The sequence below is a fragment of the Rhinopithecus bieti genome, unplaced genomic scaffold (genome assembly GCF_001698545.2).
Source record: "Rhinopithecus bieti isolate Rb0 unplaced genomic scaffold, ASM169854v2 scaffold_1017, whole genome shotgun sequence".
NCBI lineage: Eukaryota > Metazoa > Chordata > Mammalia > Primates > Cercopithecidae > Rhinopithecus > Rhinopithecus bieti.
In genome coordinates this window covers 483,999-508,267 of record NW_016803657.1, presented here as the reverse complement: position 1 = coordinate 508,267, position 24,269 = coordinate 483,999, and the positions used below count along the sequence as shown (strand labels likewise).

At 48.2% G+C, this 24,269-nt stretch overlaps 1 long non-coding RNA gene across 1 annotated transcript; it reads right to left on the bottom strand.

The window, feature by feature from the left end:
* Positions 1-1,083: 1,083 nt before the first annotated feature.
* On the bottom strand, positions 1,084-24,269 carry LOC108542457 (uncharacterized). The gene is made up of 3 exons (XR_001889283.1): positions 24,021-24,269; positions 23,759-23,911; positions 1,084-1,178 (listed from the first exon to the last, which is right to left on the bottom strand). It is a non-coding gene; the product is annotated as an uncharacterized LOC108542457 (long non-coding RNA).

Below are 24,269 nucleotides of genomic sequence, written 5' to 3'. Positions count from 1 at the left end.
AAGAAAGAAAGAAAGAAAGAAAGAAAGAAAGAAAGAAAGAAAGAAAGAAAGAGAGAAAGAAAGGGAGAGAGAGAGAGAAAGAGAGAAAAGAAAGAAAGGAAGAAAGGAAGAAAGGAAGAAAGGAAGGAAGGAAGGAAGGAAGGAAGGAAGGAAGAAAGAAAGAAAGAAAGAAAGAAAGAAAGAAAGAAAGAAAGAAAGAAAGAAAGAAAAGAAAAGAAAAGAAAAATAAATGAGTCCGATTTAGTGGACACTGAGCGCTGTCCTTGCCACAGTTCCCCTCTGGTAACCACATATTCATTTGGCTCTTCCTTCCACATAAAGGACCCACTCCTTGACTGGGTTCTGATCTTCCTCTCTATGCAAAACTTTTCTTGGCTTTCTGCACCCCACTGGCTCTTTCTGCATCCACCAACTTGGCCACATCTGACACAGGCACTGGGGTCGTGGCTTCTTTGGGGTCCATATAGCTTTTGCCACTGGCCTTCTGCTCCTGCAGCTACAACCTGAGAGTACAAATGGCCCTCCCCAGGCACATCTTGGTGAAGGGTCTCAGTGTGGCCCGGTGGCTTGCCCCCTGCCCATGTCTTCTACTCCCTGCGGGTTTGAGCCAGCTGTCAGGCTTCTGTCACTCCACCTGCATAGAAGCCAAGGAAATCGTTGCTTTGGGCAGGCAGGAAAAGGAACCACCTGGCCGGACCAGGGCCTCCTCTGCACACAACACACAGCAAGAAGGCTTCCGAGAGCTCGGCACACACACAATTTCCAGAATTAAAAAATCAATCCAGGGCATGAAGGGAGGAAAGATATGCTAGAGAACAAAAGCTGCATTCTGGCAGATCAGATGGAAGAGCTCACTCATGACGTCAGACACAAACACAGAGAAACGAAGGCAAGAATCAAAAGGTAAGAGGCTGAAGAATCAGATCTAGACCCTAAATTGTAAGGAATAGTGTTTCTAAAAGAAGAGAAAGGAACAAAAGGAGATGTAGTAATTTAAGAAATAATAGAGTAGAAGAGAGACGTGAATCTTGTGATCTGAAAGGACTCCAGGCAGCAGCAATGAATAAAAAATACACACCTGGTGAGACGTCTGAGCTCCAGGATAAAGAGAAGTCTTCGGAGCTTCCAGCCAGAAAGGGCCCTGCGACAACAGAGAGGCAGACTTCTCATTTGCATCCCTGGAAGTGAGAAGGGAGAGAACCAATTTGCCAACTAGTGAGAAAAGGCAGCAGACCAGGAAAAGAAACCAAGGGAAACAGACCAGAAAACCCTCTAACAAGTTGAAAATCAAATTGGAACAAAAGTCTCAAAAGAGTGGAAGACAGAACACGAGAAATAGCAGCCAACACCAAAGCGTGTTTGAGTTACATTTCCATGGATGACAATGTGCCTGAGAAATATCATGTAATTAAAGGAGGGATGATTGAAAGGCAGGAAACATACTATAGGACAAAATGTATGGCCAGGTGCGGTGGCTCATGCCTGTAATCCCAACACTCTGGGAGGCCAGGATGGGTGGGTCACCTGAGGTCTGGAGTTCAAGACTAGCCCGGCCAACATGACAAAACCCCGTCTCTACCAAAAATATAAAAATTAGCTGGGCATGGTGGCAGACACCTGTAATCCCAGCTACTCAGGATGCTGATGCAGGAGAATCTCTTGAACCCGGGAGGTGGAGGTTGCAGTGAGTTGAGATTGCACCACTGCACTCCAGCCTGGGCAACAGAGCAAGACTCCATCTCAAAAAACAAAAAGGAGAGAAAATATAATAATAAATGGGCTGAGACTGGAACTAAACATTCTCAGCACATCTGCAAAACTCAGAGGTCGAGTTGGGGGCAGCAGCAAGGGAGTGAGGGAAGGGAAGTAAAAGTTCTAGGCTTCTCTTTTGGGGTGGTGTGGGCAGAGCAGCCAAGTGAAACCTTAGGAGGTTGGGTAGTTTAAATAGTTAACTTGGATAGTAAGAGAGAATTCGAGGTTTAAATAAGGTTATTTAAAAGATGCAAATGTGGAGGGTGGTGAGGACCCAAGGTCCCAGGGCAGAGGCAGCATCCAGCTTCATCTGCTGGGTTAAGCCATGCAGTCCTGGAGTCCATGGTTATGGCAGCTGCATTCTGACTCCTGGTCCAGCAGGGATGGTGTGGCCCTGGGACAGCCTCTGGAACGGTGGTGGGCTGAGTCCTCAGGTTCCCAGCTGTGCCAGAAATAGCAATTCCCTTTCAGGCCAATTCTGAGGTGGCAATCAGTCACTCCTGAAAGCTCAGCGCCACACCTCCTCCTCCAGCTGTTCTAAGCATTGTGTGAGCACCCAATTCCTGGATGAATCTCTCTCTGCTTCCACTGGGTGATTTCTGTTACAAATAGTAACCATAAAATAAGATGAAAAGGATAAAAACAAGTATATCAATTGTCACAATAAATGTGAATGGGTTAAATTCCCCTTTTAACTTGCAAGTTCTAATTGGGGAAGAAAGAAGGAAGGAAAGAAAGAAAGGGAGGGAAGGAGAGAAGAAGGAAGGGAGGGAGGGAAGGAGGGAAGAGAGGGAGGGAGGGACGTATCGAGAAAATCCCATTATATACAACTACTTTGGAAAACCATTTTCTCTCTCTATTACTAAAGCTAGATATACGTCCACCCTATGATCCAGCAGTTCCACTCCTAGGCAAATATCCAAGAGGAATGAGTGCATATTTCCCACCAAAAGACATGTACAAGAATGTTCATAGCAGTGTTACTTAATAGAGCCCCAAACTAGAAACCACCCAAACGTCCATCAATGGTGGAACGGATACATAATGATGTATTAATGCAATGGACTACTACAGAACCAGGAAAAAAAGAGCAAACTGCTGCTACACACAGTAATACGGAGGAATCTCACTAACAGTAGAAGAAAAGAGGCAGACACGAAAGAGCACATCCTGTGGGATTCGGTGGCGATGAAGTTCCGCAACAGACAGTAGAACACACAATGGCAATAGAAGTCAGAATGAAGCTTCCCTCTGGGAGGGGCATGAGAGGCCTGCCTGGGGGCAAGGCATGTCCTAGGCCTTGATGCGGGTGTTGGCTGCACGGGCATGGGTGTGGTCACCCACAATCAAGTTATCCTCTTAAGAGTGATGCATTTTGCACACTGTGCTAGAGTTGTACCTCAATAAATGTTTCATTCCAGTCATGCCATTTATAGAAAGATAAATCTAAAACAAAATGAAAGGAAATACTGAAAAGGAACTGACTTGCTGGAGAAAATAGAAACCCCTGAAGGAATACCTTTCAAGACCAAATATAACCTCCTTTTGTTACCTGCTCTTTTTCTGCTCTCTGTGGGAGTCAGCAGTGCTTCCTGGGGGCAAGAAGGGGACATCAAAGCCCCCCAGGCCTCCATCCCCAGCCTCCTCCCTGCCTCAACCCATAGAAAACCTGCTTCCCTCCCTCCTGGACAGAAGACAGTCTACATTCCTCCATCGGATATTGAGTAGGCACCCACTGCATGCACCACACTGCACTGCTAGGGCCTTTTCCTCCTACCCCTACGCACAGAAATCCTGGCTTGAATTCTTGCTAATATGTCACTTGGGCTACTGGAACCTCTCCCCCAGAGATGGCTTTCAACAGGGTCCCAGGACCATTCAGGAAGGGTCCTGTCCCCATGAGTCAGCCACTGCAAAAGGCACTCACCTAAAACAGACTGTTTCCCATTCCTGTAGGCATGGGGGGGTTGGGGGGGGGCCAAAGCTCCCAAACTCGCCACCTCGCCACCTCCTACTGCGTCCACACCCTTGCTGTGGCCTTGTCATGGGCAGTGGATACTTCCCTGCTCCTTGACTTTGAGGTTGTTCATGGGATTTGCTTTGACCAATGGCACATAAGCAAAAGTGACCACCTGCCAGGTGCCAAGAAGCCTCGTATGTTCTACTCTGAAAGAAGCATGCCCCAGCTGAGCCACTTGTCCTAGGAGGATGAGAGACCCATGGAGCTGCACTGCCCCCCTGAGCCACAGACCAGCAGGGAAAAGTGGAGCTGCCTGAGCTGCCCCAGCCAGAAGCCTGCACCAGCCAAGCTCCAACCAATCCACAAAATCATGAGAACAATCACCATTGTTCTAAGCCACTGAGTATGGGGACCATTTGTTACATGATGCTGTTGTCCAGTAGCTAACTGATACATCCCATCACCTGAGAAATGTGTGATTCGGACCACATGAGGGGCACAACACCATGACAACTATTCAGAGGAGGGAGAGATCAATGTGGAAGAATCAAGAAGCTTCCTGAGCCAGGTGCAGTGGCTCATGCCTGTAATCTCAACACTTTGGGAAGCCAAGGCAGGCAGATCACTTGAGCTCAGGAGTTCAAGACCAGCCTGGGCAACATAGTGAGACCCCCAACTCTACAAAAAAAAGTACAAAAAATTAGCCAGGCATAGTGGTGCATGCCTGTAGTCCCAGCTACTCAGGAGGCTGAGATGGGAGGATTGCTTGAGCCCAGGAGATGGAGGCTACAGTGAGCCGAAATTGCGCCATTGCACTCTAGCCTGGGCAACAGAGCAAGACCCATCTCGAAAAACTTTTTTCTAAAACAGCTTCGTGGAGGAGGCCTCCTGTTGCACGTCAGGTGCCATGTAAGAGGCTCGTGCTTATGTGCATCAGCATCCCTGTGGGTAAGAGCCATTGCGCTGGCCCCGCTGAGGTCCCTCATCCTCACATGGCAGCTGAAGCTCAGCCGTCCTCACCAGGGTGCCGACTGCACCCTGCCCCTCCCTCCTGGCCCAGGCCTCTCCTCTGCACACCTTCCTGGCCCTTTCCAGCACTGCAGTTTGAGACCCCTGCAGCCCTGCAGGGAGTGACTATCTGTCCCTTTCAGGGAGGACAGGTTTGGTGCTGGAGAATTCGCAGCTTCCCAAGGCTGTCCACCCACATTCCAGAGAGACAGGATCACTGAAACCATGGAACAGGTGAAATTGCCGAGGAAGCCCCTGGAGACAAGAGAGCCAAGGACAGAACCTACGGGGAGACATCAAGCGGAGGAAGTGAGCCCCAGCCCCCAGGAGAGAGAGAAAACGTTCCAGAGGCCATGAGGAGGCCTCGTTTCCAGATGCTGCGAAGGGACTAGGAGAGGAGCCTCCCCCCAGCGCTGGGCAGCGGGAGAGCAACGTGACCTTTGAGAATTCTGCTTCCCCAGCACAACAGGGCGAGAAGCCGGCTCCAAAGGGCTTTCTTCAAAGACTAGCACGAGCCCCTGAGGGCTCTGCTGATTGGACACATTTCGCAGCCTGGTCCAAGGCCGCTGATGGTGTGTGCCCTCCCAGACAATACCAAAAACATGGTCTCCATTCTCTCCAGAAAAATTGGGCTAAAATTGCGCTGTTTCCTCTTTTTTTCCCTAGGTCACTGTATTCTGCTTCACTCCACATTCTTCTGTATAAAAGAGACCAAAGCTTATGAACAGGGTTGGGAGATGTCCCAAGGAAAAAATACTTCAAAGCACTTTGGTTTCTCTAGCTGTGGAATGGTTGCTCCCTGGCCACCTGGGTCCATCAGTTCCTTTCTGGGAAAGACACAGGGGAATTGGCCAAAATCCTGCTCAGACCCATCCAGTCCCACCTCTGCCCCAGATACCAGAGCCCCTGGGGCAGCGGGGACATCAGTGGACTCACATTGCCCAATGCAGCCACTGTGCAGAGCCAAATTCGTGTTCCAGAAGTTGTTAAAATATCCTCAGAAAACAACAAAGATGGCCAGGCGTGGTGGCTCACACCTGTCATCCCAGCACTTTGGAAGGCCGAGAGGGTAGATCTCTTGAGGCCAAGAGTTCCAGACCAGCCTGGCCAATATGGTGAAACTCCGTCTCTACTAAAAATACAAAAATTAGCCGGGCATAGTGGCGCATGCCTATGGTCCCAGCTACTTGGGAGGCTGAGGCAAGAGAATTGCTTGAACCCAGGAGGCAGAGGTTGCAGTGAGCCTAGATTGCACCACTGCACTCTGCACTCCAGCCTGGGCGACAGAGCGAGACTCCCTCTCAAAAAAAAAAAAAAAAAAAGAGGCTAGGTGCAGTTGCTCATGACTGTAATCCCAGCACTTTGGGAGGCCCAGGCAGGCCGATCACTTGAGGCCAGGAGTTCTAGACCAGCCTGGCCAACATGGTGAAACCCCATCTCTACTAAAAATACAAAAATTAGCCGGGTGTGGTGGCGGGCACCTGTAATCCCAGCTACTCGGGAGACTGAGGCAGGAGAATTGCTTGAATGCAGGAGGCAAAGGTTGCGGTGAGCTGAGACCGCACCACTGCACTCCAGCCTAGACAACAGAGCGAGGCTCCGTCTCAAAAAAAAAAGAAAGAAAAGAAAAGAAAAACAGAAGAGAAAACAACAAAGGCACTCCCATGTTGTGAAATCACCCCTCCATACCCTGTGGGTGTCCCTGGCCTCCCGCCTCTCCCTGTCTCCTCTCTCCTCTCTTTCCTCTCCTCTCTTTCCCATCCTTCTAACTTTATATCACAAAAGGGCAAAAACAGAGCTCATCTCTAAGGGCAGGGGAGACTGAGAAATGGACCCTTTGGGGGCAGCATTCCCCTCTGGAGGCAGGAGGAACAGGACGGTCCACCTGGCAACACTCACAGGCTAGAGAATTTTGCTCTTTGACAAAAACAGCCCTGCTTGCTCCACAGTGGCCTGGGGCTGAAGGTCCTCACCTGGCATTTGTGTTGCCTTCTGTCAATCACCTCAGGGCCAGGGTGCAGCATTTAGGATGCTCTCAAGAATGCAGAAAAAATGTAACCAAAACAACCAGAGGTGAGGCATGATCAGACATGTCATCAAAGCCACGCTCTTTCTGTCTCTCTGCACAGTCCTCCTGCCGTCAAACCTCTGTGGTCATGTGGTGGTCACCAGCAGCAGCTGGCTGCCTGGCTCCTTGATCACGATTAGTGGGGGAGAGGGTCAGTGGTGTGTAGGTAAGCCAGCTCTTTGGAGTGGGGACGGGTGTGATGAAAGGCTCTAATTTGTAGCATGTGCCATGTTCTGTGGTATAAACACTCTCCCCATGGCTGATTTTTTTTTTTTTTTTTTTGAGACTGAGTATTGCTGTGTTGCCCAGGCTGGAGTGCAGTGGCATAATCTCAGCTCACTGCAACTTCCCCCTCCCCAGTTCAAATGATTCTTCTGTCTCAGCCTCCCGAGTAGTTGGGATTATAGGCGCCCGCCACCACACCCGGCTAATTTTTGTATTTTCAGTACAGACAGGGTTTCACCATGTTGGCCAGGCTGGTCTCAAACTCCTGACCTCAGGTGATCCGCCAGCCTCAGCCTCTCAGGGTGCTGGGATTATGGGCGTGAGCCACTGTGCCTGGCCACCCCATGGCTGATTTCAAGCCACTAATCTGACTACATAGTGGGGAGGAGAGGCACACACTAGATGCCCACACAGCTCTGGCACAGAAATCCCATGGGACAGAGGACAGCATCACATGGATTGTTTAGACCCATCAGGGCCCATCCCTGGAGGCTGTGTCAATTCCCTCCAACTTTTTTTTTTTCTTTTTTTTTTTTTTTTGAGACGGAGTCTCGCTGTGTTGCCCAGGCTGGAGTGCAGTGGCCGGATCTCAGCTCACTGCAAGCTCCGCCTCCCGGGTTCCCACCATTCTCCCGCCTCAGCCTTCGAGTAGCTGGGACTACAGGCGCCCGCCACCGCGCCCGGCTAATTTTTTGTATTTTAGTAGAGACGGGGTTTCACCGTGTTAGCCAGGAGGGTCTCGATCTCCTGACCTCGTGATCCGCCCGCCTCGGCCTCCCAAAGTGCTGGGATTACAGGCTTGAGCCACCGCGCCCGGCCCCTCCAACTTATTTTAACGAGGGCAGGAGGAGGGAGGAGAGGTGTCAGGAGAGGCAGCGGTGAGGGTCACAACCCAGTCCTCTCATCTTCCTTGCATTTCCTTCACAACATTCCTGCCCAGCCGGCCTCTTGCAGTTTCCAGCAACTACCCTAACACTGAGCCCAAAGACCAGACCCCACTCAGGGCAGTGGGCAGTGGCTGATTCCTGGCTTGGAGACAATGAACCATGAGGCTGACAGCCAAGGAGACCTCAGGGATACCTGGAATAGCAAAAGCCAGCATCCCATAGAAGGCCCCAGAAACCCCTTCCAGGGCCTTTGTCATGCCTGTGTGGTGGGCAGCCTGCCTGCCTGACAATAGCCACAGCCATTGTCCAATGCAGTCCCAGCCTGGCCACCCCCAGGCAAACAGGGGACAGCCGGGGACACTCACTCTGCACTAGCTTGGGGTCTCTTGGTCTACCTCTAGAACCCACTGAAGAGGGGAAGACGGTGCAAGGCCGGAGAGAACAGCCCTGCATCCCTGAGCACCTCTGTCCTAGTTCACGACCATGTTGTCAGACGACGCATTTTTCTTACAAGTCCAGAGCTTTGGGAAACCAGACAGAGAGCTTTGTAAGAGGTGGACACACCTACCCGAAGTTGGAGGCTACTGCACCTGCGCCGGGGAGAGGATGGTGGATCTGAAAGGTGCCCCCTCCGCCGCCCGCTTCCTGGCCCAGAGCCACATGGTAGGCTCTCAGTGATGCTTCCCACATCGTCTGTGCAGAAAACCTGTTTCTCTTTGCTGCCAGCAAAGCTAATTGCTGAGTTAATTGTCAATGTGTTGTTAGGTGAAAAAGAGCAAGTTATAAAACTGTATGTATAGTTTGACATTATTCTCAAAGAAATGTATGTATGTATGTTCGTGTGTGTTCTGCATGTGTATGCATGCATGTGTTCATGTATATACGTGCATGTGTGTGATGGAGGAGTGTCTCTCTGTGCGAATATAAATGGACATAGAAAACAAGAATAGAGGCCAGGCATGGTGGCTCACACCTGCAATCCCAGCACTTTGGGAGGGCAAGGTGGTTGGATCACCTGAGGTCAGGAGTTCGAGACCAGCCTGGCCAACATGGCAAAACCCTGTCTCCACTAAAAATACAAAAATTAGCCGGGTGTGGCGGCACACCCCTGTAATCCCAGCTACTCGGGAGGCTGAACCAGGAGAATCGCTTGAACTCGGGAGAAAGAGGTTGCAGTGAGCCGAGATCACACCACTGTACTCCAGTCTGGGTGACAGAACAAGACTATCTCAAAAAGAAACAATAATAACAAAAAAAAGAATAAAGAAAAGAAAACAAGAATAGAACAGGAGTGCTCACCGGGAACAATTTTGCTCCCCGCCCCAGGCGACATTTGGTAATGTCTGGAGACATTTCTGGCTGTCACAGCTCAGGAGGAAGGTGCTTCTGGCATCTAGAGGGTAGAGGCTAGGGATGTTGCTAACCACCCAGCAGTGTACAAGACAGCCCCGCAGCAGAGAACCGGCTGGCCCCAAGTGCCAATGTTGCCAAGGTTGACAGACCCTAATCTAAGCAATTGCCCCAAAGGAAGGAGTCACCCGGGAATCATTAAAAAAGTAAAATCTTAGCCCTTCCCCAGGTCTACTGACTCAGACACTCAGGACGGGGCCAGGAAATCTGTGTCTTTAACAAGCCCTCCAGGTGATTCTAATGCGTGCTCCGGTCGGAGAGCCACTAGTCTAAGAATAGACATCTTTTATCTCTGAATAGGGGCACAGTGACTTTTATGTTTTTCTTTTTCTCTATATTTTCTAACATCTCTGTTTTAGAAATCACTGCATATTACCCTTGTGATCAGAGAAAATATAATCTAAGGTCTTAATGAATCTGTGACAGTGAAGTTTCCTTGTTAACTGGGAAGAGAACAGAAGTTTCCCAGACCAGCATGTTAATCCTGGCTCCATTTAGGAAAATAGCTATGTGACCTTGAATGAGTAAGGTGGGCAGAGCCTCAGCTGCCTTACCTGTGAAATGGGGATTACAATGCTCCCTGCCTCGCAAGGTTCTTGGAGGGATGTGTTGAAATCCCAGGCAAAAGCACCCAGTGCTGCTCTGAGTTCCTGAGAGGTGGCCAGTAGGTCCATCCAAGCCCACCTTGGGCAGAGGTGATCTTGCCCTGATGTGAGCCAGGCTCAGCATGGACAAGGACCTCCCGGGCCCATCCTGGACCCCTCTCCTTCTAACCAGAGTTCACACGGCACAATCATTGTGGGGAATGGTGTTCCCTCCCCACGTTCGTAAGAGCTTGGTTTGCTTAAGCAACACCTCCTAAATGTTCACACGTATCCAGCCATTGTTTCTGATGAACGGGACACTGTGTTCAGGGGTATTTCCTCCATGCATCCATTAAACCAGATGCTGTCGGATACTATTACAGAACAAATGAAGTCTGTCCCACACTGGGGAGAATGCCAAAGACAGCACCAGCTCCACTGCCCAGGCAGCGACTGCATTGAGCACTTCTATGAACATGTACGACCGACCACGTCTAGACCAGCCCCATCCAAAGCCAGTCCAGCCAATCACAACTCAGATCTGCCCTGAGTGCCCCAGGTTGGGGTGGGGGACAAGGGGTCCCACACACAATCAGGACTCAGGCACCAGCCTGGAGTAGGACTCCTCCATCCTTTATGCCTTATGGGTCACCCAACAAATTCAGGTGCACAGTTGGAGGTAAATAATAAAACAACGAGGCTGTTCTCATTGCCAGAGCAACTCCCAGCAGGACGGGGCTTGGCAAGGGACGAATGTCTGAATCAGTTCTGCAGTTAGATGGCAGGCGGCACTTTGCATAACCCTGGACAAGTGGCTCGACCTTGCTGGGCCTCCATCCGTACATCTGTGAACCGGGATGAAGGGCAAGCCCATTGAGGGAGCTCTTGCGAGAATCTGTGAGGTCACCGGCCTGCAGCGCCGAGCAGCCCTCAGTCTGTCCTGCACATAGTAAGTGCTCATTAAATGGTGGCTCTCGGCCGGGCACAGTGGCTCACGCCTGTAATCCCAGCACTTTGGGAGGCCAAGGCGGGTGAATCACCTGAGGTCAGGAGTTCAAAACCAGCCTGGCCAACATGGTGAAACCCCGTCTTGACTAAAAATACAAAAATTAGCTGGGTGTGGTGGTGCATGCCTGTGGTCCCAGCTACTCAGGAGGCTGAGGCAGGAGAATCGCTTGAACTCAGGAGGCAGAGGTGCAGTGAGCCAAGATCGTGCCACTGCACTCAAGGCTGGGCGACAGAGCAAGACTCCATCTCAATCAATCAATCAATAAATAAAAATAAATAAATACTGGCTCTTAACTGCCCCAGGCAGCTCTCGCACCACGTCCAGGCTCGCTCTGGAGTCACCTCTAATCGTTAGACACAGGGTCTTTGTTCATTTTCCTTCTGAAGGATTTGGAATTCAGGGCACCATCCCCCCACCCTGGGACAAGACAGGGTCCTCAGATTCAATGTTGTCACAGATGAAGGCCCAGGACACAACTCTGAGCAAAGTCATCCTGTCCCTTGGAGCTCCTGGGGAGACAGCTTTACATGCAGCCCTCAGCCCAGAACTAGGCACTCCTCGTGGCCCGAGGAAATTTGGGGTAAGGGGTCTGTCTTTGAGAGGAAGGGGTGAGGATCTACAGGCCCTGGAGAGGGAGCCAGTGTGAGGGTGGAAGCAGCCACCCCACAGGGTCTCACACCCTTTGCCTCCCCTGAGGACCCATTTTAGTGCCTGCCCAAGCATCTGAGCTGGCTTAGAAAGTGACAGCATCTGGCTTTTAGCAAGAGAAAGAAACAGTGATCCTCAGAGGGCCTGATGATTACCTGGTGGTTTCCTTGGAAACCAAGTCTCCTGTTCACCTTCCACCTCTTATCTGTCTTCCTCTTTCTCTCCTACCTTGATCTGGGCCAAGAATCCAAGAAGGGTCAGATCACCACTTTCAAAGCAGAGTAGGCCATCCATGAAAAGGAGAGAATCCCATAATTTCCCCATCTTTCATCTAGGGACCATATCTCAGGGTAACCAAGCAAATAAATGTGAGAGGAATGATGGAATTAAAAATTCATTTTTGTAACTTCTAATAAAGTGATCGATTCAGGCAATGGTTAAAACATGTCAGGGAAAAAAATTGATTGGTGTTCCCAGTTAATAACGAGCCATCCCTAAATATGGTAACTAATGACAACAATTTCATATTACCTCTCACATTCAGAGTTGACTGAATATGAGCTGACAGGGCTCAGCTGGGCAGATCTCACCTGGGGCCTCTCATACAGTTGGAGTCAAATGGCAGCTGGGACTGGGGTGATTTGAAAACTCAGCTGGACAGGATACCCAGGATGTCTTCAGCAGTCTGGTGTCGGTACCTCGGCTGACACTGCAGGAGGCAGCAGGGGCTGGCAGGTCTCTGTCTTTCTCTCTCTCTCTCTCTCTCTCTCTGTTTATCTCTCTCTTTATGTGCCTCTCCCCATGGTTAGCTTGGGTTTCCTCACATCATGGCGGTACAGAATGGTCTCACTCCTTCCATGGCAGCCAGCTTCACCCAGAGTGCCTGTTCTGAAAGACTGGAGACTTTCAGAGGACAAGGCTTCTATGACCCAGCCTCAGAAATCACACAAGGTCACTTCACCACACCCTAGTGGGCAAAAGAGAGTCAGCCAGCCAGCCCAGATTCAGCCCCGGGGAGGAGACTACCTAAGGGTGAGAACACTGGGAGGCACATTCGTTGGGGACCATCTTTGAAGATAAGCTACAAGACAAGGAACTTTACCAAGGACGGGCAGAGCTATCACCCTCTGAACCCACAGGTCCTTTTGACCATCACAAAAAGAGAGACAAGCCGACCAGACATGCCCCCGATAAGACAATGAGAAGCACCCAGAACTACCCATGTCCTGTTCTTGGGGAAAGAAAAGGTGAACCTCATTCTCATTGAGCCTCTAATACTGACATCCACTTACAGGAAGCATAGGGGAGGGAGGTGAGTCCAACGCCATGAGGAAGCAGACAGAGGAGTCCAGGATGTGAAGCAAACCTAAGGAGAAATAGCCAGGTTTCTACAATAAGTCAATTCCATTAAATTTATAAAAGGAAGGGTGAGGATCAGCCCAAGAGTGGAAGGACCTTAAGAAACTTAAGGACCTGGGCAGGTGCTGTGGCTCATGCCTGTAATCCCAGCACTTTGGAGGCCAAGGCTAGAGGATCACTTGAGCCCAGGAGTTTGAAAACAGCCTGGGCAACATAGCAAGGCCTCATCTCTACAGAAAAATTTAAAATTCCCCAGGTGTGGCAGCACTTGCCTGGCTACAAGTCCCAGCTACTTGTGAGGCTGAGAGAGGAGGATCCCTTGAGGCCAGGAGTTGGAGGTGGCAGTGACCCATGATCGCACCACTGCACTCCAGCCTAGGTGACAGAGCGAGACTCTGTTTCCAAAAAAAAATAAATAAATAACAGACCTAATGACCAAACACTGCACGTGAGTCTTTTCGGAATCCAGATTCCAACAGTATAAAAACCCCATTTTAGGGCCAACAGGGACATTTGATTATGGACCGGGTATAAGATGGCCCCAAGGGGTTAATATTGACTTTGTTAGCTGTGATTATGGCTTCGTGGTTACGTAAGAAAATATCTTTTTTTCAGAGGAAGATACAAAGGTGAAGCCACATGATGATTGAGATTTTATTTTAAATACTCCAGCAGAAAGAAACAGGAGAAAGAAAGAGGAGGTAGTGGAGCAATGTGGCCACATCGTTCTCATCATCTAATCTGGGGGACTGATGGGTATATAGGGCTTCATTGTTCCGTTCTCTCCACTCGTGTGTGTGTTTGAAATAGTTTGTAATAAAAAGAAATGTTTTAAAGGGGAGCCTTGGAGAAGAAGCCTTTTATCCCCTACTGCTCCTGACAGCATGGCCTCGCGCTGAAATCATTTGTCACCGTAAAGCTCAGCTGCCCAGACCTCGTCAAGCACAAATGCAGCTTTTCAAAGTCACCTTTCATGAAGCCAGAGGCCACGTTTCTAAGCTGTCGGCGGCCACCCCTCCTATTGTGAACTAGGGTCTCTGCTAAGCGAAATGGCAGATTTTAGCTCCCAAAGAACAGCGGGCCCTCCCGCCGACTCAGGATCACACATCCCCTGGGTCTGTCCCCATTGTGGGGTCGACATCGGCATCAAGCAGACCCTGCAGGCCACACGCTATATCAGGGAAGGCTTAAAGCAGACAGAGGGAAGGAGGTCATATACATGGCACATACGAGTCCACATGTTCACACCTCCTGAAACACACACTGGTGGGAGAGGGAGAGAGAGAGAAGGTGAAGGTGGCGTTGGGGGATTCATTGGCTGTGGTCAGTCACCTCCTTCAGGCTGGATGTTGCTTCTTCCTCTGTAAAAAGAGGGGGCCAGAACAGTGGTCCCTCACCTCCTGGCTGACCCAGGAGAGACGTCTCAATGTAGATTTGGAACCCTGCCTGTTTTTGAAATTCCCTGGTGATTCCAAGGTTACGGTTGGTTGTAGATCAGCTGTTGGGGGCTCCAGGGCCTAAGTCCACGGAGTCTGGGCCCCGGTGGAGCTCAGATGGGATGACTCAGACCTCTCCTGGGAGAGAAACCAGTGGAGAGGGCCGATTGCCAGCCTGGTGATCAGAAGCCCAGGCCCAGCCCCGGCCAAGCAGAGCCACCATTTCTCAGGGCCTCATCCGCAAACCAGGAGTCGGTCACAAGGCTGGACCAAGGTGCCTACCTCTGACGTTCCGCAAATGGTAGAGGGTGAGAAGTAACATACCGAACCCCTGTTCGCCCCACCGTGGCTGAGCCTCAGTGCCTTTGGGTGGCTGGCTCGGCCTCTGACACCAACACGCGGCAATGCACAGCAACTTTGAGTGAGTTTGATTTCTGATGGTCAGGCCTGAAGCTTATATCTGCTTTCCAAGGAGAGCCCAGGCTGAGCCAGTGTCTCCTCTGGGAGGTGTCATCTGAGTCCCGGGTCTCGCCTGAGCACACAAGAGACAGAGCTTTACAAGGGAGACACGTGAGATCAAAGTGTGACAAACGCTGAGGGGACAAATGATGCCTGTGTTTGGCTGCAGCAAGGGTACGGGCCCTGCCTGGGCTGCCCTTGGCCCCAGAAAACCTCGGGACCTACTACATAATCAAGCAATGCAACCTAAGTGGACCTGCCAAAATGAACCCAAGTTGCATTCTTTCCCGTAACTAACCAGGCTACAGAATCTAATGTACCGGTCTACCTTCTAGTTGGGTGGTGACTAGGGGACATCCTTGTGCACACACATCTAGATGCAAACAGAGTTCAATCGAAAGATGCCAAGCCACACTACAGACAAACCAGGGGCCCTGCCCACCCTCACCTGACTGGGCCCACCTTCTAGGGACTGCCCCTGTCCTTCACCAGGAAGGAGGGAGAGACCATCTACAGACTGGCCGAGACCTGAACCAGCAATCCATATATTGTGTCATACCACGAGCTGGTGACATCACTGGGAGGAAGCTCACAGGAGCCAGAATATTCTTAAAACATTCCTATTTCTAAAATAAAAAATACTCCTTCCTAACAGAAGTTCTTTCAATGTGGCAGGATTATAGGAGATGTTTCTTCTTTTTCTTTTTTCTTTCTTTCTTTTTTTTGGCTTAACTACATTTTCTACTCTTTCTACAACAATCATGGAGAGCTGTTTCCATAGAGACTTCAGCACTACCATTTGGCGCCAGATAATTCTTTGCTGCAGGGGGGATGCTCTGTGCATCGCGGGGTATTTAGCAGTGTCTGGGCTCTTCCTGTTGGTAGTCAACCGCATGCCCTTGGTGGTGACACCAAAGATGTCTCCAAACATGGCCAAAGGTCCCCAGGGAGGTAAAATCACCCCCAGCTGAAAGCCACTGGCCTGAAGAATGGCTGCTGAGGCCGAGGGTGAATAGCCGGAGGTGGAGGCAGCCGGGAGGGTGAGGACGAGAGTGAGCAGGTACTTAGTGCTTCCCCAGAGCCAGGCACCACACTCCACACTTCCCAGGCATCGCTCATCTGACCCTCACGAGCACTCAGTGGGGAGGGCCTCTCATCGTCCCCATTCTAAGGAGGCCAAAGTCATAAGACTATTAAGAAAGAACATCATGAAAATCAAAAGGAGAGAGATTCAAGGAGGAGTCATCAGCAGCTAAAGTATAAGGAGCTCTTTCAAATAAATATAAAAGGTATACCAGCAAATTAGTAACTTAGGTGAAATGAACAAATCCTAGAACAAGCTTGTCCAGTCTGCAGCCCAACACAAATCTGTAAGCTTTCTGAAAACATTATGAGATTTCTTTGCCATTTTTTTTAGCTCATCAGCTATCGTCAATGCTAGTGTATCTTATGTGTGCCCCAAGACGATGCTGCTTCTTCCAGCATGGATCAGGGAAGCCAAAAGATCGGACACCCCTGTCCTAGAAAGACACAAACTACAGAAACTGACTCTAGAAGAAACAGAAAATCTGAATACATTGATGACAAGTAAAAAGATTGGATTGATAATAAGAAAACTATCCACAAAGAAAAGCCCAGGCCAAGAAGCCTGCATGGGTGAATTCCACCAAACATTTAAGGAATTACTACCAACTCTTCACAAACTCTGCCAAAATGTAAAGAAGAAAGAACACTTGCCAACTCAGTTTGAGGCCACTATTACCCTGATACCAAAACTAGACAAAAACATCCTAAGAAATGAGAACTACAGACCAATATTTCTTGTAAATACAGATGTGAAAATTCTCCAGAAAACACTAGCAAAAGAAATCCAGCAACATATAAAAAGTGCCAGGTGTAGTGGCTCATGCCTGTAATTCCAGCACTTTGCGAGGCTGAGACAGGAGAATCTCTTGAACCCGGGAGTTCAAGACCAGACTGGGTAATAGAGTGAGACCCTACCGCTACAAAAAAAATTTAAAAATTAGCCAAGCATTGTGGCACATGCCTGTAGCCCCAGCTACTTGGGAGGCTGAGGTGGGAGATTTGCCTGAGCCGCTAGGTCAAGGTTGCAGTGAGTTGTGATCATGCCAAGGTACTCCAGCCTGGGCAACAGAGCAAGACCCTGACTCAAAAAAAGAAAGAAGAAAAGAAAGGAAAAGAAAAAAGAAAAGAGGCCGGGGGTGGTGGCTCAAGCCTATAATCCTAGCACTTTGGGAGGCCGAGACAGACGGATCATGAGGTCAGGAGATTGAGACCATCCTGGCTAACATGGTGAAATCCCGTCTCTACTAAAAAACAAAAACAAAAACAAAAACAAACAAACAAACAAAAAAACTAGCCGGGCAAGGTGGCGGCGCCTGTAGTCCCAGCTACTCGGGAGGCTGAGGCAGGAGAATGGCATAAACCCGGGAGGCGGAGCTGAGATCCGGCCACTGCACTCCAGCCTGAGCGACAGAGCAAGACTCTGTCTCAAAAAAAAAAAGAAAGAAAGAAAGAAAAAAAAAAAAGTAAAGAAAAGAAAAGAAAAGAAAGGAAGGAAGGAAAGGAAAGAAAGAAAGAGGATTATACATCATAACCACGTGATGAAAGGTTGTTTTAACACCTGAACAAAAATTAATGCAAGTCACCCTTTTAGTAAAATAAAGGACAAAATCCCATTATCATCTCAATAGACACAGAAAACTCATTGACCAAATTACCACCTCTTTATGAAAAAAGCATTCAACAAACTAAAATAAAAGGGAGTTTCTTCAACCTAATAAAGGGTATCTATGAAAATCCACAGCTAACATCATTTTGTTTTGTTTTGTTTTGTTTTTGAGACAGAGTTTCACTCTGTCACCCAGGCTGGAGTGCAGTGGTGCGATCACAGTTCACTGCAGCCTCCACCTGCCACACTCAGGTTATTCTCCCATCTCAGCCTCCCGAGTAGCTGGGACTGCAGGTGAGCACCACCATGCCAGCTTATCTTTTGTATTTTTTGTAGGGACGAGGTTTCACCATGTTGTTAAGCTGACATTTAATGGTGAAAGACTGAAAGCTTTCTCCCTAAGATCAGGAACAAGGCAAGAATGCCTGCTTCCACCACTCCAATTCAATGTTGTACTGGAGTTCTAACCAGGGCAATTAGACAAGAAAATGAAATTTAAATCCCTGGTGGTCTAGTGGTTTGAGAAAAAAAATGAAATAAAAGCCATATATATACAGAAAAAAAGAAATAAAACTATCTCTATTTGCAGATGACATGATCTTGTATATTATTTAAGCCTAAGGAATCCACTAGGCCGGGTGTGGTGGCTCACACTTGTAATCCCAGCACTTTGAGAGGCCAAGGTGGGAGGATTACCTGAAGTCAGGAGTTCAAGACTAGCCTGGCCAACATGGCAAAACCCTGTCTCTACTAAAAATACAAAAATTAGCCAAGCATGGTGACAAGCGTCTAAAATCCCAGCTACTCAGGAGGCTGAGGCAGGAGAATCACTTGAACCTGGGTGCTGAGGTTGCAATGAGCCAAGATCACACCACTTCACTCCAGCCTAGGTGAAAGAGTGAAACTCTGTCTCAAAAAAAAAAAAAGGAATCCACTAAAAAACGTTACTAGAATTAACAAACAAGTTCAGCACAGTTGCAGGATACATGCTCGATATATAAGAACCAACCCAAGCACAGTGGGCCGCGTCTGTAATCCCAGCTGAGGGAGGCTGAGGCAGGATTGCTTGAGGCCAGGAGTTCCAGATCAGCCTGGGTAACAACATAGTGAGACCCCCATCTCTAAAAATAAAAAATATGTATATAAGCCAATTGTATTTCTACATACTTGCAGTGGACATTACAAAATGAAATTTAGAAGCCAGGCATGGTGGCTCATGCCTGTAATCCTAACACTTCTGGAGGCCTAGGCAGATGGATTGCCTGAGTTCAGGAGTTCAAGACCAGCCTGGGCAACATGGTGAAACCCCACCTCTACCAAAATACTAAAAACAAACAAACAAACAAAAAAAGCCAGATGTGGTGGCAGGTGCCTGTAGTCCCAGCTACTTGGGAGGCTAGGGCAGGAGAATTGCCTAAACTTGGGAGGCGGAGGTTGCAGTAAGCTGACATCACACCACAGCACTCCAGCTTATGTGACAGAGTGATACTCAAAAAAAAAAAAAGGGGGGGGAAGAAAGAAAGAAATTTAAAAGAAGCTTCATTTACAATAGTATCAAAAAGAATTTAAAATTTCAGAATAAATTTAGCAAAAGAAGTACAAAACTTATACATTTCCATACATGTATATCTCCTAGAAATCAAGGTGTGAATAGACAGTGACAGGTTGCAATTATTGAGCACCTACTGTGTGCGAAGCCTGTGCTTGGCACCAGATACATATTTTCTAGTGTAATTCTGTAGCACCCCTGGGGTTAGTGTTTTTACAGATCCACTGACTTTCTCAAAAAGCCCTGGGGCCAGATGTGTTTCAGAAATCTGATTTCTTCACATTTTAGAAAGAGAATGTGATGCATACACACTGTGCATTATATAACATCCCCCAGTGGGCCTGGGGCACTACCCTGTGATCAAACATGTTAATATTTTCACAGTGAGATGTATGAATATTCACACTGAGTGGAATAAATAAAGGCCGAGGCAGCTTCTCAGCAGCTCAGGTAATGTTTTGCAGAGCTGAATCTAACCATGTCTGTTTGCTGGGGAGGATCTGCCTTCATCTCCTCCACCGACCCCTCTCTACGCATACTCTGGAAACTTCCGCCACCTCAATTTCCCACTTCCGTCTTTCCATATAAAACCTGTCTTTGGCCGGGAATGGTGGCTCACGCCTGTAATCCCAACACTTTGGGAGGCCGAGGCAGGCAGATCATAAGGTCAGGAGTTTGAGAGCAGCCTGGCCAACACAATGAAACCCCGTCTCTACTAAAAATACAAAAAATTAGCCGGGCACTGTGGCACACACCTGTAGACCCAGCTACGTGGGAGGCTGAGGCAGGAAAATCGCGTGAACCCAGGAGGTGGAGGTTGCAGTGAGCCGAGATCGCACCATTGGACTCTAGCCTGGGCAACAAGAGTGAAAACTCCATCTCAAAAGAAAAGAAAAGGAGGAAATACCCACTTATCATCTACCTCAGGGAAAAGGCTCTGATCTCCTAACCTGTTCAAGGTTTCGCCTCTTCTGGGAAAACAAAGGGCCAGACGTGGCAGGGCAGATTCTGTTTTGAGTCCGAGACCTGCCATCGATATCCTGTTCCAGAATCTGTGTGCATCCCGTTGCCTGTTATTTCCAAAAACTTCTTCCTTGGATGCTTTGAGAGAATCCCCTCTGAATCCCAGCGTGAGCCTCGTCTACCTATGCTGGGTGCCTCTTCAGAGGCTGCTTAATGCCTTCATTCAACAAATATTTATTAAACAACTATGACATGCCAGGAATTCTTCCAGGCACTAGGACTGCAGCTACGAATAAAACAGACAGCACTTCTGCCCATGTGAGCTTGAATTCTAATGGAGTGAGAGATAGCAAGGAAATAGATGTATGATATAATGTCAGGTGGTGAAAAGCACTGCGAAGAAAAATAAAGCAGAGTCAGTGTATAAAGAATGGGGACGCTTTTTTTTTGAGACAGAGTCTCACTGTCTCATCCAGGCTGGAGTGCAGTGACACAATCTCGGCTCACTGCCACCTCCGCCTCCCGGGGTCAAGAGATTCTCCTGCCTCAGCCTCCCAAGTAGCGGGTATTATAGGCATGTGCCACTACACCCGGCTAATTGTATTTTAGTAGAGATGGGGTTTCACCATGTTGCCCACGGTGGTCTCCAACTCCTGAGCTCGGACAGTCCGCCTGCCTCAGCCTCCCAAAATGTTGGATTACAAGCGTGAGCCATGGCGCCCAACCTAGGACCCTATATTAGATTGTCACAGATGGCCTGTCTGAAGAGGTGATATTTAAGTGGCAACCTGAACTAAAGGAGAGCAGCAAGCCATGAAGATATCTGACAAACAGAAAAGAACACTCCAATGCCCTAAGTAGGAAATGGGCTTGAGGAAAGGGGAGAAACTGGGGCACAAAAGAGTCAAGCAATTCTGGTATTTAGCCAGAACTTCACCTGTTTCTTGTTGTTTGTTTCTTTGAAACCAGATTTCCACTCCTAGGGAGGAGTGCAGTGGCATGATCATGGCTCATTGCAGCCCTGACCTTCCAGGTTCAAGCAATCCTCCTGCCTCATTTTTTTATTTCTTTGTGGAGTTGAGGTCTCACTATGTTGCCCAAGCTGGTCTCAAACTCCTGGGCTCAAGTGATCCTCCTGCCTCGGCCTCCTAATGTGCTGGGATTACAGGTATGAACCACTGTGCTCGGCCAGGAACTTCAACTGTTAATTGAAGCCAAGTGGCCTTAGAGGGTGTTGCAGATGAGGACTTCAAGGAAAATGGAGAAAGTATGATTGGAAACTGGAGGAGAGAAAATTATTATTGTTATAGAGTCTGAAAGTTTAGCAGCACTGTTATCTGTAGTAATGTGGAAAGTAGAAAATGTACTTAATGGGCTAGGTGATCTTGTTAGGGAGATTTCCAGGTCGAGTATTGGAAGTGCCACTTCACTTCTTCCTGTTTTAGTAAAATGAGATAGAAGAGAAATAAACTAAAGGAAGAACTGTTCAACATAAAGGTGCCAGGACTTTCTGGCTCTGAAAATGCCCATCTTCTATAGATGGCAAACAATGCGAAATTTAAGAAACAGTTTCTGGGGAAAGATCAAATCCAGGACAATATCAGGAAAACATAGGCTGACGACGAAGCTAGAGGAGTGACTATAAACCCTTTTATTATCTCATCAGAAAATGTAAAGGGTGCTTCAGAGAATCATTCATAATAAGGTTCCCAGGAAATTTAAAGATATTCCTCAACAGCCGGGCGCGGTGGCTCAAGCCTGTAATCCCAGCACTTTGGGAGGCTGAAGCGGGCGGATCACGAGGTCAGGAGATCGAGACCATCCTGGCTAACACAGTGAAACCCCGTCTCTACTAAAAATACAAAAAACTAGCCAGGCGAGGTGGCAGGCGCCTGTAGTCCCAGCTACTTGGGAGGCTGAGGCAGGAGAATGGCATAAACCCCAGGGGTGGAGTTTACAGTGAGCTGAGATCCGGTCACCGCACTCCAGCCTGGGTGACAGAGCGAGACTCCATCTCAGAAAAAAAAAAAGATATTCCTCAGCAGTGTCAGCAGAATGCCAAGGTAGAGACAGGCTTATCTCAAAGAGACTTGTTAAATAGAGCAAACCTCAAAAAGATTCATAGGGGACCCAAAAGGGCTTTACAAGAGTTGTACTGGCAGAAGCACTGCTAGTTTGGACTGAAAGAAACAGGCACAATACAAAATAAAGATAAGACTTTGGATTTCTTTTCTATAGGTAAGAAGAAAGCTGCGACAACCAATCATCTTCTAAGATAAGCCACCTTTCATGAAAAAGAAAAGATGACTCAGCTTCTAGACAAAGCCAGCAGTCCCTAGGGCAGAGCCAAGAGCCAAGGCGAATTATTTCCAGCCCTTAAGTCCTAATGAAGTAACTTCCAATGTGTGGTCTGCTAGATTTAAGAATTGCTATATACTAATGACTCCTGTATGCCTCCTTTTATTTTTTTCTAAACAGGACTTCACTATGTTGCTCAGGCTGGCCTTGAACTCCTGGGCTTAAGTGGTCCTCCTGCCTCTGCCTCCCGAGTAGCTGGGACTACAGGCATGCACCACCACAACCAGCTCTATGTACCTCTCTTCTCAAATTGGGAATGTCTATAATGGTTATCTTATGCTTCTTACACTGTTGTATGTTGCAGGGTGCGGGGATACAGATAACTGCCTCTTTAGTTCACATGTCTTCAGATCAAGCAAAACTATTCTCAAGAGCTATACTTGAGGAGCCTTATCTGAGAAGCCTCATCTCTACCTGATTTGGGTGATGAGATTCTGGACTTTGAGCTTTAATAAGATGAGACTTTTGGAGGCTGTGGGAGGAGGTAAGAGGATTCACATGTGGAAAGGATATAATTTATTGGGGGCCAGAGGGTGAGCTATGATGGACTGCCTCCTACATGGCCCCATATGATATCCTCTCCTGGTGTTTACACTGTTATTTAGTCCCTTCCGACACTGAATAGAGAAGACCTGTGTAGCCAATATGACATTGTAGAAATGATGGTGTGTGGCTTCTGAAGCTTTAAAGACATTGTGGCTTCTGTCTTGTTCTTTCCAAGATTACTTACTCTGGAGGAATTCAGCTGCCATATTGTGAGGACACTCAAGCAGCCCTGTATATAAGCCACATGGTAAGGAACTAAGGCCTCCTGCTAACAGCCAGTCCCAATTCCCCATCTATGTCAGTGACTCATCCTGGAATCAGGGCCTCTTGGCAGTGCAGCCTATAAATGGCTGCAGCTCTGACCAATAACTTGGCTACAATCTCATGAGAAACCTCAAATCTGAGCCATCCTGCTAAGCAAACAACTCCAGAATTACTGCCCCACAGAAACTATGTGAGATAATAAATGTTTATTGTTGCTTTAAGCCACTAAGCTTTTTAATAATTTTTTTTAATACAGACGAGGTCTTGCTCCATTGCCCAGGCTGGTCTCGAACTCCTGAACTCAAGCCATCCTCCCAACTCAGTCTCCCAAAGTGCTGGAATTACAGGTGTGAGCCACCACTCCCAGCCTGTTTTTTAATAATTTGTTGTGCAGCAACAGATAACTAATACAAATGGTCATCCATTCTTTATTTAAATCCTTCCAGGATCAGAGAATTCATCTATTCATTCATTCAACAGTTTAATAACTGTTGGTATCTACTCTGTTCTGGCCAAATAGTCACCACCCTTCCCTGTGGGAGCATGGTACCTCCCTAAGCCCATCAAGTCTGAAGACATACCTGATCATGTGATTTTCCATGGCCAATAAAATGTGAACAGAGGGATGTAAGCCACTTCTGAGCAGAGGCTTTAAAGTCATTTCTCAGTTCTGCTATCACTGTTTTCCTGTGCCTCAGAAAAGCAGTTTCATAGCTGATCTTTCAGCCTGAATCCTGGAATGAAAAAAACATAGAACAGGCTCACAGCTACTGTAGGCAATGTGCAACATTAACAAGAACAGCCCTTTTTGTTATAATTATTATAAGCCACTGAGTTTGGTACCTGTTTGTTACTTGGCATAACCAAGCAAAAGCTGACTGATACAGTCACACTGCATCCAGACCTGGTGGGATGACTTTTTTATCTGAGTCTTCTTTATCCTGGCTTTTCTCCTCAGAATGCTTCCTGGTTCCTGTTTCTCAAAAATGTGCCTCCCAGGGTCAACATGATGGAGTCTGATCGGCCCAGGGCATGTTGGCCTTCCTTTCCAAGACCTGAGTGTCAAACACTCATAACATGGCTCCTTGAGAC